The sequence below is a fragment of the Macrobrachium rosenbergii genome, chromosome 51 (assembly GCF_040412425.1).
Source record: "Macrobrachium rosenbergii isolate ZJJX-2024 chromosome 51, ASM4041242v1, whole genome shotgun sequence".
In the NCBI taxonomy this organism is placed as follows: domain Eukaryota; kingdom Metazoa; phylum Arthropoda; class Malacostraca; order Decapoda; family Palaemonidae; genus Macrobrachium; species Macrobrachium rosenbergii.
This window is the reverse complement of record NC_089791.1, coordinates 48039876-48057367: the sequence shown is the minus strand read 5'-3', so window position 1 is coordinate 48057367 and position 17492 is coordinate 48039876. Positions and strand designations below refer to the sequence as shown.

The 17492-nt window shown below is 35.7% G+C and overlaps 1 long non-coding RNA gene across 1 annotated transcript; it reads right to left on the bottom strand.

Moving 5' to 3' along the window:
• Positions 1-3969: 3969 nt before the first annotated feature.
• Positions 3970-8628, bottom strand: LOC136833550 (uncharacterized). Its single transcript, XR_010851502.1, has 3 exons — positions 5441-8628; positions 4417-4522; positions 3970-4153 (listed from the first exon to the last, which is right to left on the bottom strand). It is a non-coding gene; the product is annotated as an uncharacterized lncRNA (long non-coding RNA).
• Between the last annotated feature and the right edge of the window lie 8864 nt (positions 8629-17492).

Genomic DNA, 17492 nt, shown 5'->3' with positions numbered 1-17492 from the left:
TGATTATCCTTCACCAAGTGTTATTTTTTAAAACAAAATTTTGTGCATTGGAAAGGTCATATTTGAAAAGGAGTTCCATCAAGATGTGGTGACCAGAGGTTGGAAAATAATGAGATTTCATACCCCAAGATGGTTCTGCATGATGTGAAGTACCAGGCCCAGGAAATTTTGAACAATAGTATTGACAAACACCTGGCTCAAGGAAGAGCAATAGGCTTCACCCCAGGGACTAAAAGGGATTTATGTCAACAAAGGTGTACAAGTAAATCCATGATCTGGTGCCAAGTAGCTCCCATCTGTAGAGACCCCCATCTACAACACTAATCATAGAAAGGTCCACGCCCTGGTTTATGTTAATTTACTGAGACTACTTCAAAACATGACTAACAGAGAACAGTGGACCAAAGGGGATCCTCTGGGTACCTTGACCAGTGAGGAGCTAACAGGGATATCTGAGACATGGAGCAGCCAGAACAGAAGTTAAGACTCTACTACTACATAGTTACATTCCATTTACGACCGCTTGCTAGTACAGAGACCCCCACTTTTCCTAGTCACTTTAAAGATTGTGGACCCCACCACCCTAGTTATTCATTTTTTTACAAGAAACCTTTCCTAACTAAATAGCTACTGAGACAATGGGACATTTACGGGGTTTTAAAACAAGTTAAGTTTTTGTACATTTTTAAATACAAACCAATCAGTTTGCTAGCAAATATCCACCTCCTTTTTCTTTCAATATAATTTCCATTAATCTGTTAGGTCCCCAGCATTTATGTAGCAGAGCAGCCACCCCATTATGAAAAGACAACGGGAGATATGTTAGTCCCTTGTTTGGTCAAACATATCTCCCTTTGTCTTCTCAGAATGGGGTGGCTGCTCTGCTAAATATAAACTGGGGACCTTACAAATTATGGAAATTATCTTGAAAGACATAAAGGAGGTGGATATTTGCTATCAAATTGATTGGTTTGTATTTAAAATGTTTTTAAAACTTAGCATTTTTTTTTAATTTAACATGTTTTAAAACCCAGCAAATGTACCATTGTCTCAGCAGCTATTTAGTTAGGAAAGATTTCTTGTAAAAAATGAATAAGTAGGGTAGTGGAGTCTACAATCCTTTAAATGACTAGGAAAAGTGAGGGTCTCTGTACTAGCAAAGGGGTCGTAAATGGACTTTAACTTTGTAGTAGTAGGGTCTTAACTATTGTTTTGGCTGCTCCAGGTCTCAGATATCCCTGTTAGCTCCTCTTGCTGAGTGGTATCCTGATCTTCTAGCTCCTCTGGTCAAGATGCCCAGAGAATCCCCTTTGGTCCATTCTTCTCTATTAGTCATGTTTTGAAGTAGTCTCAGTAAATTAACACATACCAGGGGGGTGGACCTTTCTATGATTAGTGTTGTAGATGGTGGTCTATATAAATGGAGCTACTTGGCACCCAATCATGGATTTACTTATACACCTTTGTTGACATAAATCCCTCTCAGTCCCTGGGGTGATGCCTGTTGTTCTTCCTTAAGCCAGGTCTTCTAACTGAAGGAAAAGGACCTCTTTTCCTTGGTAGAGTTGTCCCTGCTTATAGGAGCTTTGCATGACTGTAGCCTCTGAAGTGGGATGCGACTCTCATCCTCCATAGCCTAACTCAGGTGCCAGAGAGCCCTTGTGATTGACAGTTAATTGTACAAGAGTAGCATTTACAGATCTATCAAGGGAGCATCTCAATCCCCCACAATCTTATACAGACATCTTGGTAGGGGAGACATTCGGCAGAAAGCTCTCCACCAACTTGCTAAGTGAAATGGCTAAAATTTTGTACCAGCTTGAAACATTCATGGAATTAATTTCAAATTTACTCCTCCAACTTTAACCACCTCCAGCACTGAAGATTATGGCCCCTCCATTTTTGAAGCATATTGGAGGTACTTGTAGACGGTACTTTTAACTTATCCCAAACAGAAATCCACTCCTGGCTTCTTGGAAAATGAGAAACCTGGGGTCACTGTCATGGGTCTGAGGAGATCTGAGCCTTCCTGATACTGGGCACAGAATATGTGACTGCCCCTGATAATTTGGCTACACTGTCTTCTGATGCACCCGAGGACTCGGAGACTGCACAGTTAATCAAGGTACATGCTTGTCGGGACACCTCTTCTCCACCAACTTTACCTTCGGAAAAGTAAAGAGGAACCCAAGACTGACCTGTTCCACAAAGCAAGACTGCTCTCAGCCAAAGCTTGTTGTGTGAAGAATGTAAACACGGTGTCATGTCTCCTCATGGCAAAGTTTGCCCATATGTCCAATGGAAAATTCAGTGGCTTTCCTCCTGAAACCAACCTCTACAACTTCACCCTCTCCTTTGCAGACAAGATTTCAGTGGTAGAAAAGCCAGCAAGCATGCTCCTCTTATGTCATTATTGGCATCATAGGATATATGCCGCTACAAAAGTTAAATAACAGGGAACCTTGTAAATTGCAGATTAGACTACCATGACCCAAAACACCACAAGCCAACTGCAACCAAAGCACTCTTAAGCGACAAGGGTCTCTCTCTCAAAGTACACCCCAGAGCTAGCTGTGTCAAATCTATGAGATCGATTCAACAAAGGAGCTGCAGTTGCTTTCCCAAGGTCATAAATGTCATGAGTGAACCAACAATCCCTTGAAAGTGTTCCAACTCGGGCTGCAGAATTTCTAAAGGACCCTCATCACCCAGTAGGTTTCTCAAAGCACAAGCTGGATACTCTGCCAAAAGAGTCGTTGACACACCAGTCTCCCCTGGTGAGCTCTCTTGGGGCTGGACACAAACAATCAGACCTAGTAGTACTGATCACTTAGCCATGAGCCAAGGTTGGCTCACAAGTAGAAAAGGCAAGCTCCAAACTGTGGTCTGCATTTCCATACTATTCTGAATGACTGAGGCCAAACTAGTACAGGCCATGGATGAATGCTCAAGTGTATTACAGTGCATCTGTGCCTCAGGAGTTTTAGACAAACCAGGAACATCCCAAATGTCTGCACAATTACAAAACATGAAGCTCACCATGATACCCAGCAGTATTGTACCGCTGCGACCTGTCCCCATGTGAACCTGCATGTTCACAATCTGGTAAGGGTGGCTCTACTCTGTGTACCTCAATTGAAGTGCAAATATTAGAGAAGTTCAGGGCAGTCACTATGGTTAGGGAGGATAGGAGAGACTATGGTTTGTAAGCACAGTCAGAGAATCCAGTGTCAGCCCTATTTAAGGCAGGCATCCCACCGAAGATGAGTGGACACTGCCACCAACCTCCAGAGAAAGAAGGTGCACAACAGCAACATGGGATCCTTAACCAAAGCTAAGAGATCCAAAAATGTCGCAAAAGTTGAGTAGTTCAGAATACTAAGGAATTGCCACAATGTGAAACTTATCTCGCAAAACTGCTGAGAAAGCAGAGGTAAGCTTTGGTGAACCATGAGTACTTGCCACTGTCTCACCTGGGGAGAGCTCAGCATGTGGGCAGGGAAAGAGGGAGGGGAGTCTGGGAAGAATGAGCTGAAAGCATCAAAGGTAGGGTACACCTTGGGCCTCACAAAGACATTGGCAAAAGTTTTTAATTTTTTTTGGCCATCTTCCACTGCTTGCTGAACCTCTTCCACTGTAAAGACCAGCCAACACACTCCTTGCAAGGCATCAAGACCTACACCTACAGAACAGCATAACTGGTTCCACTCGTGTGCATCACAACTTCACTGTTTACATTTTTGGTCGTTAGGCATTTGTTTTTAACCGAGTCAGCAGACAGCTGCAGCGTGCTCTGCACTGGTTACTCCATCTATGAAAGCACAGAATTGTATCCTAGGAAAAATACAAATGGCTTTAAATTTGGTATTTTGCCTTGCAAAAACAAATATATACAGAGAGGAAATAGTTTTATTTCCAAGTTTAGCAAAGTGCACAAAAAACATACCATCACCCAAAAAAAAGTGCAGGGTTATGGCAAGTGAGAGGGAGGGAGTCCCCCCCCTCATTTGCCCATCACAAGTTTCTAAATATTTTAACAGGCTTATGAAAAGAATATGCAGGCATGGAAATCACTCACATTTCTAGTCTTGTATGGTTGCCCCAAATATTTTATTCTTGAATTAGACTGGACCTCAGTAAAGATATAACCAAGCTGGACAGTGAGGCACAAAGAGATAAGGGGAAAAGATAAAAGATTAAAAAGGCAGGAAGCAATGCAGCTTTAGTAAGTAGTGGAGAACTTTTAATTATGCCAATATTGCATCATGCGTGGTAAACTCTTGGACGTAATCCCATACTGGGAGATGATGTCTAATGAAATCAAGAAGGTGGTCTAATATAACCAAAATCTCATCTATGCATATCCTAGGAAACACAAGACTATCAGTGAAATAAGGCAACATCACAAACACTTACTTCAAGTTCAACTGTGATCCTTATCTGACACCAAGTGAATTTTCTAATCGAGTTCTTTCATCCACAAGGAAAGAAGTACTCCTGAGAATTGGTCTCTGGTCAACATCTGTAGGAATAAACACAAAAGAACATCAAACATCATGACACTCTTCACTTGATTATCACCCAAAAGCTTTTACAAACCATAATAAATCATCATCAGGTTAATCTACAAAATCATTACCATTCCTACATGTTAGTTAGCTGCTCATGTGTAAAATTAAATCTTGCACAATAACTTGCCTACCATGTGTATGAGTATCTTAAAAAAATACTGATTATTAAGAGTGATAATAAAGATACAAGTACATTATGCATCAGTAAAATATAAAAATGCCCCAAAAATGTTGCTAATGCCTGTATAAATCACCAAAATGCAATTTTATTTTCTTTAACTCTGTTACTTTAAATAAAATTTATACATTTTAGAGTACATAGATAACCACCATGGCAAAATCATGTCATGGTGCATTGAGATTTTAAGCATTTACCAGTATCAATTTATTAATGAAGTTTATTTTTAGAGCAGTTTAACAAGACCCCAACTTCAATTTCAAGACTGATAAGGCTTACCTGAAGGACTTAAATAAAAACTGAAAATAAGACCAATGTAAAGTTTAAGAAGTTGGAATCTATGTAGAAAGAAACCATAGTAAGTAATTTGGGGTTGTCCTATGTTGAGACTGCCTGGATCATTGAAGTTGAACAGTGGATAAAAGATTATAACAGATAGGTTAAAACTAACCAAATGTATGATTCACTGATGTAAAATGCAGCATACAAGCTATCTGTATATTAAAACATGAATCTATTGTAGAAGGCCAGTTTCTGCAGTAGATTTTAAAATACCATTCTTATTAGTAACTCATCCCCACCTTAAGCCTCAGAAAAAATTCTTCTCTCAAATCCCAAGACAATTATTCCATTAACAAATGCAATACAAGTAAAGGGAACTAATAATTGCCATCATCATAAACATTCTTACCTCAGCTTTTCCCTTAGTGAGGTTACAAGAAATGTGTTCAATCCATCGTCTTCTGTCTGTTGCACTTTCTGCCTGAACTCCCATGTCTTGGTCTTCCTATATAGTACTATCCCCATTTTTCATGATTCCTGAAAGTAAATCCCATATGTAAAGACCTCAGGTTCGTATGTTAGGAGAAATACAAATTATTTTAAAATTTATTTTGTAATATTCTCTCCCCATTATACTCCTGCCATGAATCTTAACATCCTATATTTACTGATTTCCAAAATCCCATCCATTTTCCTTGCCAGTGACCAAACTTCTAATGCGAAGAGAGTACAGGTATTACATACCACCTCAAATGTCTTTGTTCTCTCTGCTGGTGGAATATGTATTTGCTTTTTACTGGTAGTCTATCTAGCTTCTAGTTTCATCCATGCTGCCGTTGCTCTTTCTTACTACTCTCTAAACTCTTGCTTCACAGTCCAATTTGTCACAAAGGTAATAGAAATGTTATACCTCTTCTATGAACTGTCCATGTATCACAACACATTTCACAAATCCTCTCTCTTCTCCCTTTTGCCCTTCAATACATCTCGGGAATTGAGAATCTCTTGCTCTTTATATAATCCTGTAATCCTGAGCACTTGTGCCACCATCTGTTACAATTGGTATATGGTTTAGTTTACCAGCACACCTTTCTCACAACCACATGGCCATTTTCCTGACTGTAATCTTTCTTTGTTTTCTTTCCTAACACCTCAAGCTTTATTTTGCACACTGAAAATCATTGTGTGCCTTTTCAACCACCCTAGCTGTTATGTTCACTCAGTCATGTCAACATCCTCCAATTCATTTCCTCATTCAGGTGGTTTTTGAAATATAGTGCTACATCTACTATTCCAGTAGCCTTATTTTCAGTTTTAATTACATTTTTTCCATCTTTCTTCACTTTCTCGTCCTGAATATTTTCTTTTTTTATTGTTGTGCTGGAGATTTTTATTCCATTCCTCTCTTCCTCCTTGCAACTACCAACTGCCTTTTAGCCTCCCTCCTCGGTTCCGTTTAAATCTATATCCTCTTGCTTGCCTGTCAGAGCATGAACAATCCTTTTCCCTTCAATTACCCATGTACATCTTTATTTCATAAGTCAACTTGCTTATTTCTGCTGCTGCCTTTTAAAAGCCTTCTTTGAAGTTTCCACTGACCACTTTTTGGTGCTATATTTCCTGACACTTTCTTAGTACCTCCTTTCTAAGAATACAAATTACTTTAAAAATTTATCATTTTTCAGTTTCCATTTTTTTATACTTATTCTGCCAGGCTCTTTTCATCTTCTTTCTATACCTCTCTGTTACTAAATTAGCTGCAGCAGTCCATGTTGTGCTAACCTACCTTCACCCAGTATAACAAAGCCTTTTTCTTTGATGCCATCCATAGTTTTTGCCACTCAAGTCAACCTGGGTATCTGCTTCTCCACTTGTACATTTACCAACTTCTCCCTGGGCTTTCTTAACACTGTTCTTAGCAACTCTAGAATATAAAATTGTGGCCAAAGGCCAAGTGCTAGGACCTATGAGGTCAATCAGCATTGAACGGGAAACTGAAAGTAAAAAGATTTTAAAGGTATAACCCGGATTAAAACCAAACCTTGCATTGCACTATGATACTACTATTAGGAGAGGGTGGAAAGCATGAGGGAAGAAAGAGAATATGAATGGAGGTACAGTAAAAGGAATGAGAGGGATTCTAGCTGAGGGCCAAAGAGATGCTGCTAATAACCTCAAGTAATGCCTACAGTGCACCTCGTGAGATGCACTGATGGCACTAACCCCCATTCCCTACATGGGTTCAGCAACTTTAATCCTTGGCTATGATAAAATTCCAATATTGCTTCTCCACCATTTCTAGATTTATACTCACATAAAATTATTGAAAACCATTTCATCCATTCCTTTGGCCATTTAGGTCTCCTCCTATCAGTATCCCAACTGACTCTTGTACTTTTTTCAGTGCAACTGACAGCCTTTCCCAAAACTGGGGAACTTTGCAATCATTGCATAAAGCTAATGAGCACCATCAAGAAACCGCAGGCAAGACTTTTCCATCACCTGAGGATACTGGTATACCCCCAGAAAGAAGACATCACTTTTGGCCTCCTGGATTTCATTCAAACCTACTAACCTGTTAAGTATCTTCAACTTATTTTCTAATACTATACTTAGTAAAGTATGAGATCTTGACATAAGACAGAATATCTCACTGGAAGTAGTTTTGGTGCCACTTGCTTGGCAAGCTTATCCACTCATAACTCTTGTTCTGAAAAGTGTGAAGCACTTGCAAAATTCTCAAAACTTAAAAGGATTAATAGAATTACAAACACCAAATGCTTCCGAAATCAAGGGAATTCCACTTGGAAGTCACCAACAGAAAAGGAAAGAATGCAGGCAGCATGGATAGCAGGCAACAATAATAAGTTTTGTAGCATGTGGTGGCTTTATGCTGTTGTGGGAATACAGTAAGACAAATTAAAGTAAATTGCAAAATTGTCTTCAGATGGCATGGAAAATTATTTTGAGAGAAATTTAAAATAAAACTAATGTTGGAATGTAAAGTGACAGCTGCATTTTACTTGTTACAAAAGTGTGCACAAGAGCCCTACTTTTTAGAATTAATCTTTGGCCATAAGTTAAGATGGGTTGCTCATTTGGAATCCCTTAAATGCTTCGATACATTAAATATTCTAAAAGACAATACTGCCACATATATCTTGAGTACATGTAATCAGATTCTTTTAATACTAAATGAACTACTTACCATAGTTTATCTACTTTCTTTGGATGTAAAATATCCATATATACAACAGCAACTCCACCCACATCCAAGATTTTAAGACTGCACTATGCTAGCATCAAATTATTATGCATAAATGGTACCTACTGTTCTTACCTCCAAGTAGTAAAAAAGATTGAGATTCACTTAAATCAACTAGTCCTGATATGTTGTTATCATTAGAACAGTTATAGGGAGCATATAATATACCCCTGAGAAGTTTCATTCTGTACAGCTGCTGCTCTGGTAATGTAGTAAAACTCAAATGGTATCCAAGGGATAACACTAAGCATTACAGAGACTCCAAAAGTGGATTACAAGTTGTTCTATACCCCACATTCTCCTTGGAACACAGGGTATTACCATCTGACATCATATCCTGTAAACAAACAAGTATAGGAGGCAGGTTAGGAACTATTACTTTCAATTTTCCATATTCAGCCCAGTCTAGAGCAAGATTAAATAAGTAAAAAATGCGCCGAAGAAATTAGTTTTCTATACAGCCACTACAGAGTATAATCAAGGCCACCGAAAATAGATCTATATTTCGGTGGCCTTGGTATAATGCTGTATATGCTGGTGGTGGTCTGTCCTGTATCATTGCCAGAAGCATGATTATGGCTAATTTTAACCTTAAATACTGTAAACTAAAAACTATTGAGGCTAGAGGGCTGCAATTTGGTATATTTGATGATTGGAGGGTGGATGATCAATATACCAATTTGCAGCCCTCTAGCCTCCATAGTTTTTAAGATCTGAGGGCGGACAGAAAAAAGTGCAGATGGACAGACAAAGCCAGCACAATAGTTTTCTTTTTTATAAAACTAAAAAGCTATAGAATTTTTACATTTCTGGAAAGCCATATATCTACAATGAATTAATGATGAAATTTAGGCACTTTCAGTAATTTTGTGCATTAAAGAGTTTGAATATCCATAAAATTATTGCTCAGATATAGGCCACAAAATTATTCATAGTGTCTTGGAAAGATTCTGTTCATTTGTTGTGGCTCGGAAAGACTATTACTAACTCTAACAAAATGTAAAAGTCAGGGTAAATGAAACATTGGTCAAAACCTTCCTTTAATTATAAATTACAATTTCAAGAAATAAACATATAATTTAGAAACAGTACTTTTTTTATAAATATAGTAATGAGCAGCATCCTACAAAAAAAAAATTACAAATGGCAATGTGATCCATTGCAGCTTGCACCAAAATGACTAGACCAGATAAAAATAGTAAAACACTACACCTACCCACAAAATGATACAAAAATTTCAGCCTAAATGAGATAAATTGGGGTATAAATACCTTACCTACAGTCAAACTGGAATTTCAGAGGTGACCCAAACATAACCCATAAGCTGACCTCATCAAAGATGAAGTTTAAAATTATTACATTTTATCAGTAATTGAAATCCAAATTAACATAGTCCCCCTGTCAACCTTGATCCTTATAGTAATCTCTAATCTGCTTTATTTCCTAGCTCTAATGAATCTACCAGATAAAAATTAACACTAACCCTTCATGGCATTCACAGTTTCTCTGGAAAGATATCCATCCTTATCCCTGTACTGTATTTCCCCTCAGTAAGAAACTTTCATGCTCATGTCCCTGACAACTCCTAGTTCTTTTAGATGATGACTACATCATTCTATGCACCTACATTTTCAAATCTTTGAACACTTCATGACAAGACCACATATATAAATATTATTATTCAAAGCAGCAAGCTTGATGCCTTACAGGTAATGAACTAGATCAGCACTTATACTATTATTACTGGATCAAAATTTTACTGTCTTACCCCTATCACTAACATTCACACATGTATTAGCTTTCTCATTAATTAAAACAAAATGCTACATATCTTTCTCATTTATAATTAATGACCTGACCTTTAACTATACAGCCCTTTGAATGCACTGTACTGTCCCTTTTATGATGAACAGTTCTGAAACAACTTTCCTTAACAGTACCTCAAAATAAACATCCCTGTATTAATGTCTATTTCAGAATTATTCTACCAAATACATGAAGAAAGTATACTAGGCCCTCAATCTTTCATTCATTTATTTACAGTTACAGTATATAGAAGCCTTTGGAATCTCTTGGATCTATTGGGTATAAACAGCGCTCAAATCAATTTTATTTACTGTTCAACTTTACCCAAATACTCTCAACCTGTACCCTCAACAATGACAGTAATACTGGGATACCAAAAAAAAGAATATTACCCATACTGTACTACTAATATCTCATAGTCATTAACTATTCAGTTAATGTACATTTTTGAAATTTTTCCTACCAAGATTAAGTAACTCCAGATGATGACCTATCAATCTTTCTAACCACTGTGCGGTCAAGCATTCATTAAAAAGAATTTAGTTTATATCTCAGGTTCCAAAACAGTTCTACGAAACCAACTCCTATTTCACATATGACAGCAATTACACACTGAATTCCCCAATCCTAAATATTACACATTCGGAATCCTCGTTTTAAAATAGTGTCTTACTGACTCTGTTCTCCTCCAACCCCTCTATGTTTTTCATGCCTTTGCAAAAATCAAAGTTATATCACTCAAATATATGAACTTATCAGTCTGGAAATAAGACTTGCGGATCCTGTTAAAATCTAATTATTATATTAATAACTGTGTAAACTAATAACAATGATACCCCATTAAAGCTAACAATATAGAACATCACTGACAACTAAATTTCAAGAGCCAAGCAAGAAATTATACTCTAATTCATTCTCAAGAACAGAATAACCAAACGATCACCTTAAAAGAGATGCTTCTCTAAAAATTTTTGCCTAGCTGAAATTGTAAATACAACATATAACCCCATTCAGCTCTTGGAAAACCATCAGCCTACCTCATTCTTTCTCTTTAAAAAAATCCATTTCAAATATCTCGCACACATGAAAAGATGAAACACAAAGAGTGTGATATTTACAGCTTTATACAGCACTCTTTTACACTGCTGGATTATCTCTCTACATAAAAAATTATAAAGGCTCAATGTTCACTTGAGTCACTTTATTGCATTTGCAAGCATATGATTAGATGTCTTCCACATATTACATAACCACTGAAGCCATGGTATGGGCAAACTTGAAACTACATCACATGGGGATAGTTGTATATCACTTTTACAACCTGTAGCCCAGTTGTTCTTAAGAGGAAAATCTTTCAAGATTGTTTTATATTTCTTTGCAAAACTTATGACTGTTTTGTGACCCCTCCTAGCACAAGCCACCATAATTTGAACAACTTGAATCTATACTGCATGAAGAAGACTTCAGATCAGTTTTTTGGTTTCAGCCCACAAGCCCTAGAGAAAATTAACCAACCACACCCAATTTTGACTATTTCTTAATCATCTCCCCTTAGATGAGGTTATGGCCCTCTTTTAGAAAAACTTCAATCCCCATTACCCAGTGATGCTTTGTGCAAAATTTGACTGAAATTGATCCATTTGTTCTGAAGGTTCTGAAAACATAAGTTTATGCCAAACAGACAAGACACTCACATCAGCCAAATTTTCATCTGATGAACTAGTTTGATATTTCAACTCAAGTGACCTAAAATGAAACATGATTTCAAAGTTGACCTGTCAACTTAATTTTATTAAGGTTGATATAAACCATAATATTTTAAACTTTCATGATACATGTTAACCCTTAAACGCCTAGCCTCTATTTACAAAAACGTCTCCCGTATGCCGGCAGTGTTCAGGAGTTAGCACCGAAGTGGAAAAAAAGTTTTTTTCAAAAAATCACAGCACGCTTAGTTTCTAAGATTAAAAGTTCATTTTTGGCTCATTTTTTTTGTCATTGCCTGAAGTTTAGTATGCAACCATCAGAAATGAAAAAAATATCATTATCATATATAAATATTGAAATATATGACAGTGCAAAAAAAATTTTCATATATAATTTTATACAAATCGCTGTGAGCAAAACGTTAAAGCTAACGGGTTATTTTTTTCTTTGTATTGTACACTAAATTGCAATGATTTTGGTATTTAACAAATTGTAAAACGATCAAAGCAACACAGAAAATATTATCACAAAATGATGCATGAATTACTTAACGCTTGGATGTAAAAAAATTTTGTCAAAATTCACCATAAATCGAAATATTCTGCTAGAGACTTCCGTTTGTTGAAAAATGAAGCTAATTGATTGAATATTACTCGACTGTAAGTGTTTTAGCTTACAATTGCAGTTTTCGACCATTTCAGTCGAGTTAAAGTTGACCGAAAGTAGAATTTTTTCTATTTATCGTGATTTATATGAAAATATTTCAAAACTGATAAAAGCTACAACCATGAGTTATTTTCTGTTGCATTGTACATGAAATTGCGCACATTTTCATATATAAAACTTTATGTAACGACTAATATAAAACGTTACCAAACATTATGACAAAGTGACGAAAAGAATTTCTGTGATGTTTGGCGAGTTACGCTAGCGGACGTAAGGAAAATGTTTTTTCAAAAATTCACCATAAATCGAAATATTGTGCTAGAGACTTCCAATTTATTGCAAAATGAAGGTAAATGATTGAATATTACTAGAATGTAGAGTTTTAGCTTACAATTGCGTTTTTTCAACCATTTTGGTCGAGTTAAATTTGACCGAAGGTTGAAATTTTGGCAGTTATCGTGATTTATGTGAAAATATTTCAAAACTGATAAAGCTACAACCATGAGCTATTTTCTGTTGTATTCTACATGAAATTGCGCACATTTTCATATATAAAAGTTATGTAACGACTAATGTAAAACGAAGCAAACATTACGACAACATGGCGAAAAAGAATTTCGAGATGTTCGGCAGAGTTACGGCGGCGCAGGGCGTAAGGAAAAGTTTTTTTTTTCAGAAATTCACCATAAATCGAAATATTGTGCTAGAGACTTCCAGTTTGTTGCAAAATGAAGGTACATGATTGATTATTACTCGAATGTAAGAGTTTTAGCTTTTAATTAAGCTTTTTACCATTTGGTCGAGTTAAGTTGACCGAAGGTTGAAATACAGCAGATTATCGTGATTTATATGAAAATATTTCAAAACTGATAAAGCTACAACCATGAGTTATTTTCTGTTGTATTCTACATGAAATTGCACACATTTCCATATATAAAACTTTATGTAACGACTAAAATAAAACGGTGCAAACATTATGACAACGTGACGAAAAAATTTCTGGCGCGGACGTAAGGAAAAAGTTTTTTTCAAAAATTCACCATAAATCGAAATACTGTGCTAGAGACTTCCAATTTGTTGCAAAATGAAGGTAAATGATTGAATATTACTAGAATGTAAGAGTTTTAGCTTACAATTGCGTATATTGACCATTTCGGTCGAGTCAAAGTTGACCGAAGGTTGAAATTTTGGCAGTTATCGTGGTTTATATGAAAATATTTCCAAACTGATAAAAGATACAACCATGGGTTGTATGTTGCTGTATTTTACATGAAATTGCACACATTTTCATATATAAAACTTTATGTAACGGCTAATATAAAACAGTGCAAAACTTACTATAAAATGACGAAAGAATTTCTGAAATTTTCGGCCGAGTTACCACGCGGGCGTAAGGAAAAGTTTTTCAAAAAATTCACCATAAATCGAAATATTGTGCTAGAGACTTCCAATTTGTTGCAAAATGAAGGTAAATGATTGAATATTACTAGAGAATGTAAGAGTTTTAGCTTACAATTGCGTTTTTCGACCATTTCGGTCGAGTCAAAGTTTGACCGAAAAGTTGAAATTTTTTTAGTCGGCGTGACGGATGCGTCCACTCGGCATAACAGACAATTTTAGCGGCGCGTATGATCGTCCAGTCGACGTTTAAGGGTTAATTGTATTTACTGTATATGAATCAACTCTAAGGCACATAATCATTTGTACTTCGCACCAGACGAAGTTTAACGTTTTTGTATAAGAATATTAGTATGCATGTAAAAAAATTACATGATTATTATTTTCGAATTACCTATATAACTATAATAAACAAGTTTAATGTTGTGCCTTCCTGATAAGTACAGGTAATCAGTGAAAGAAAAGTTAGATTTCCTATCAGATATAAATTCATCTTAAGAGCATACTTTTGAAAACTAAAAAATTATCTTTATCTTCCCATAAATCCTCTCAGTTTGGAATGTTTCTTTACACTTCTAAACATTTTTATCAATAAGGAATGTTTCTTCAATCAAATTTAAATTTGTCTAGAAGTGTTTATAAACAAAAATTTGTTACCATTTTCCATCAGTTGGAAATGTGCTTGGCCATAACAGTCTTATACGAGGTAACAAGAGTTTATGACAGCATACAAGTTAAAACCCCATTACACAACAGCTGCAAGAAAGCTCCAATGAGTAGACTGTAATACTCATTTCCTTAACATTTATGACCTTACAAAGGGACAAAATGCTTATCTAAAAATTTGTCAATACGTTCGTAAAGCGCACACTACACAACACTAAACCATTCTGCTGCACTAACAAACATATAATTGGACTTTTCCTATCTATTCATACACAAAACTTAAACATGTAAAGCTTAATTGTGGCCCCATCATGGACCCCTGATGATATGATCTGAATGAACTTTAATTTTCATGAGAACAATTGTATATAAGTTTCGTCAAAATATGGCCCTCTTGTTCTCTTGATTTTTAGATTTTCCACATTTCAACTCCTTTTTTTGACACCAGCCTAGTACCAAAAGCTGTGGTTTGAACAAACATGGATCTATATTGCATTTGGAACATTACATACTAGTTTTAGTTAATCAAGCCAAATAACTCTGGGAAAGATGTTTATATAACCACACTCATCTTTCACTGGTTCTTAATTATTTCCCATTGGAAGGAGTCTTAGGTCCCTTTTGAAAACATCCTGAATCTCTTTTATTCACTGACACTATGTGCAAAGTTTGGTTGAAACTGTTCCAGTTGTTCAGAGTAAGTTGAAAATGTGAAAAGCTCACACTAGACAAACAGAAACAGAAGTCGAGGCAAATTTTCTTCTGAAAAACTTTCTTTAGGTTTCACATAAATTTAAAATTATATACCCCTACTCAATGTTGCTTTGTCAATCACTAATGAATAAAAATGCAGTATTTCATTCATGGTTAAGATATAGATAATAATGATTTTTATGATAAAATAAATTTTTCAGGTACCTATCCTCTATCATTAGCTTTGTCTGCGCAAAGTTGCTGCAGTTTATATAAAGCTAATGATACAGAGGGTAGGTTTCACCTCAAAAATAACATTTTAACTTTCATGATATATGAGCATTTCATGTTTCTATGAATCAATTTTGTCTACGGAAGCAAAGCACTCAAAACTTGCAACAGTAAAGCTTCAGCACTGCAAAAAGATATTATTATCATGATCAAAATGCTACAGTATTACTCCCAAAAAATGTTTATCAAATTACTAATCTAGCTATAAAAGAAAATCTGTCTTTTTCTGATAAGCAAAGTTATACATTCTGATGGAAACAGGACTTTCTAAACAAGATCTTTCACTAATCCCAAAAGAATAGGATATTTCTTGAAATATATAAATTATGCTGTCATGCCCATTCTCCAATATCTATGGCCTTCCTTCAAGGGGATGTGAACCATCCACCATCAAGTTGTTGATACAAAATACCCTAGAAATTTCCTGAAAACCTAGCAATACATCTGCAATCTTTCACAGGATGTTTCCTTTAATGTCCTTGATTTGAAAATATACAAAGTACTTATAAAACAAGATACATCCGTGGAAGTTCATTCAACAGGAAAAACATTCAAGACCCCAGAATGCAAAATCTGACCACTGAATCTCACAATGCTACCTGTATGCTTAAGCATATGACCAAACCTTCATGTTACAGGAGATCCAACAAATAAACAAAAAACTTTCACACTTGGCTTAAAAGCTGAGATACCTCTTCATTACAAATAATAGCTGCCCACTACCTATATCACAATAATGGAAGCATACATGATAGGAAAAAGCTTTTGGTAAACTCAATATAGTACCAGTAAGATTAACTTTCCTAACTTTGTACTAAGCTGTTATGTAACCTTTTGTTTTTTAAAACCACCACACATTTCCTTAATACATACCTGACAACAATATGGCACTTGAATGAAAAAAAGGAACTGAATGTATGTTACAAATAAACTTACTGCAACAACTACATATGAAAAATACCTCTCTTCAGTACAATTCCGAAAATCTACATATTAGCATAAATTCTACACTGTGTTGGATACACAGGGTGTCTTAAGAGACTCGATCCATGAGTAAAATCAAATTTTTTTAAAACAAAATACAAATGTCTCCATACAATTGCGTTTGCCAAGCACTGACATATAAAGAAATGGCAATCTGGTAAAAAAAGTTTTGTAAACAATTTAATATTTTCCTCGAATATTAATTTTCTTTATAAGAGACTTTCATGACACCCTGTACTAGAGCAGAGATACAAAATATAACACCTTTCCCTAGAGATGTACAGTTTACTGACTAAAGAAGAGGGAATCTGTCTAAAGCAATACACATTGACTTCAAAAAGTAAGAAAATAACCTGATGTTTGCTTACCACTAACAGACAACATAAATAATTTTCTGTAATGACTGTTCCCACAATTTATGGTTTACAAAGTATTTACCTCTTACAAAGCAATACTTGTTGTACAATTATGTAAAAATTTTAATCTAAACTATACTATTAACAAAGTAAAATATTCTATAGTGAAAAAATTTTCCCATTTATGTTTTCATTCAATTACCATTCCAAGTATAACCAGCAGTGAAACTGAAAATACTCAAGTTATTAAAGTGTTCTGACTTACTTAACACAAACTCTCCAACGTTATCCAAGTTACAAAATAACCTTAATGCTCTTATTTGAATTCTCCTTTGCTCCAAAGAGGAATGGCTGCCAAAATTGAAATATGCTGGAGAAGTCCTTCAAAGTCGGTTCTTGATTTGACTACCCCCAGTTCTAACAACATAACTTAATCAAACTACTACACTAAAAAAATACCAAAACTAATAGCTGTATATGATTGTGTCATTTGCCTCCAAAGCCTGCTATAATTTCATATTACAAAATAGATGTGGGTCAAAAAAATCCAGTACTTACAGCTGACCCACAATTATAGTCTCCATGAATCATTGAAAATCCATTCCAGTTTCAAAAAACATTGGGTGCTA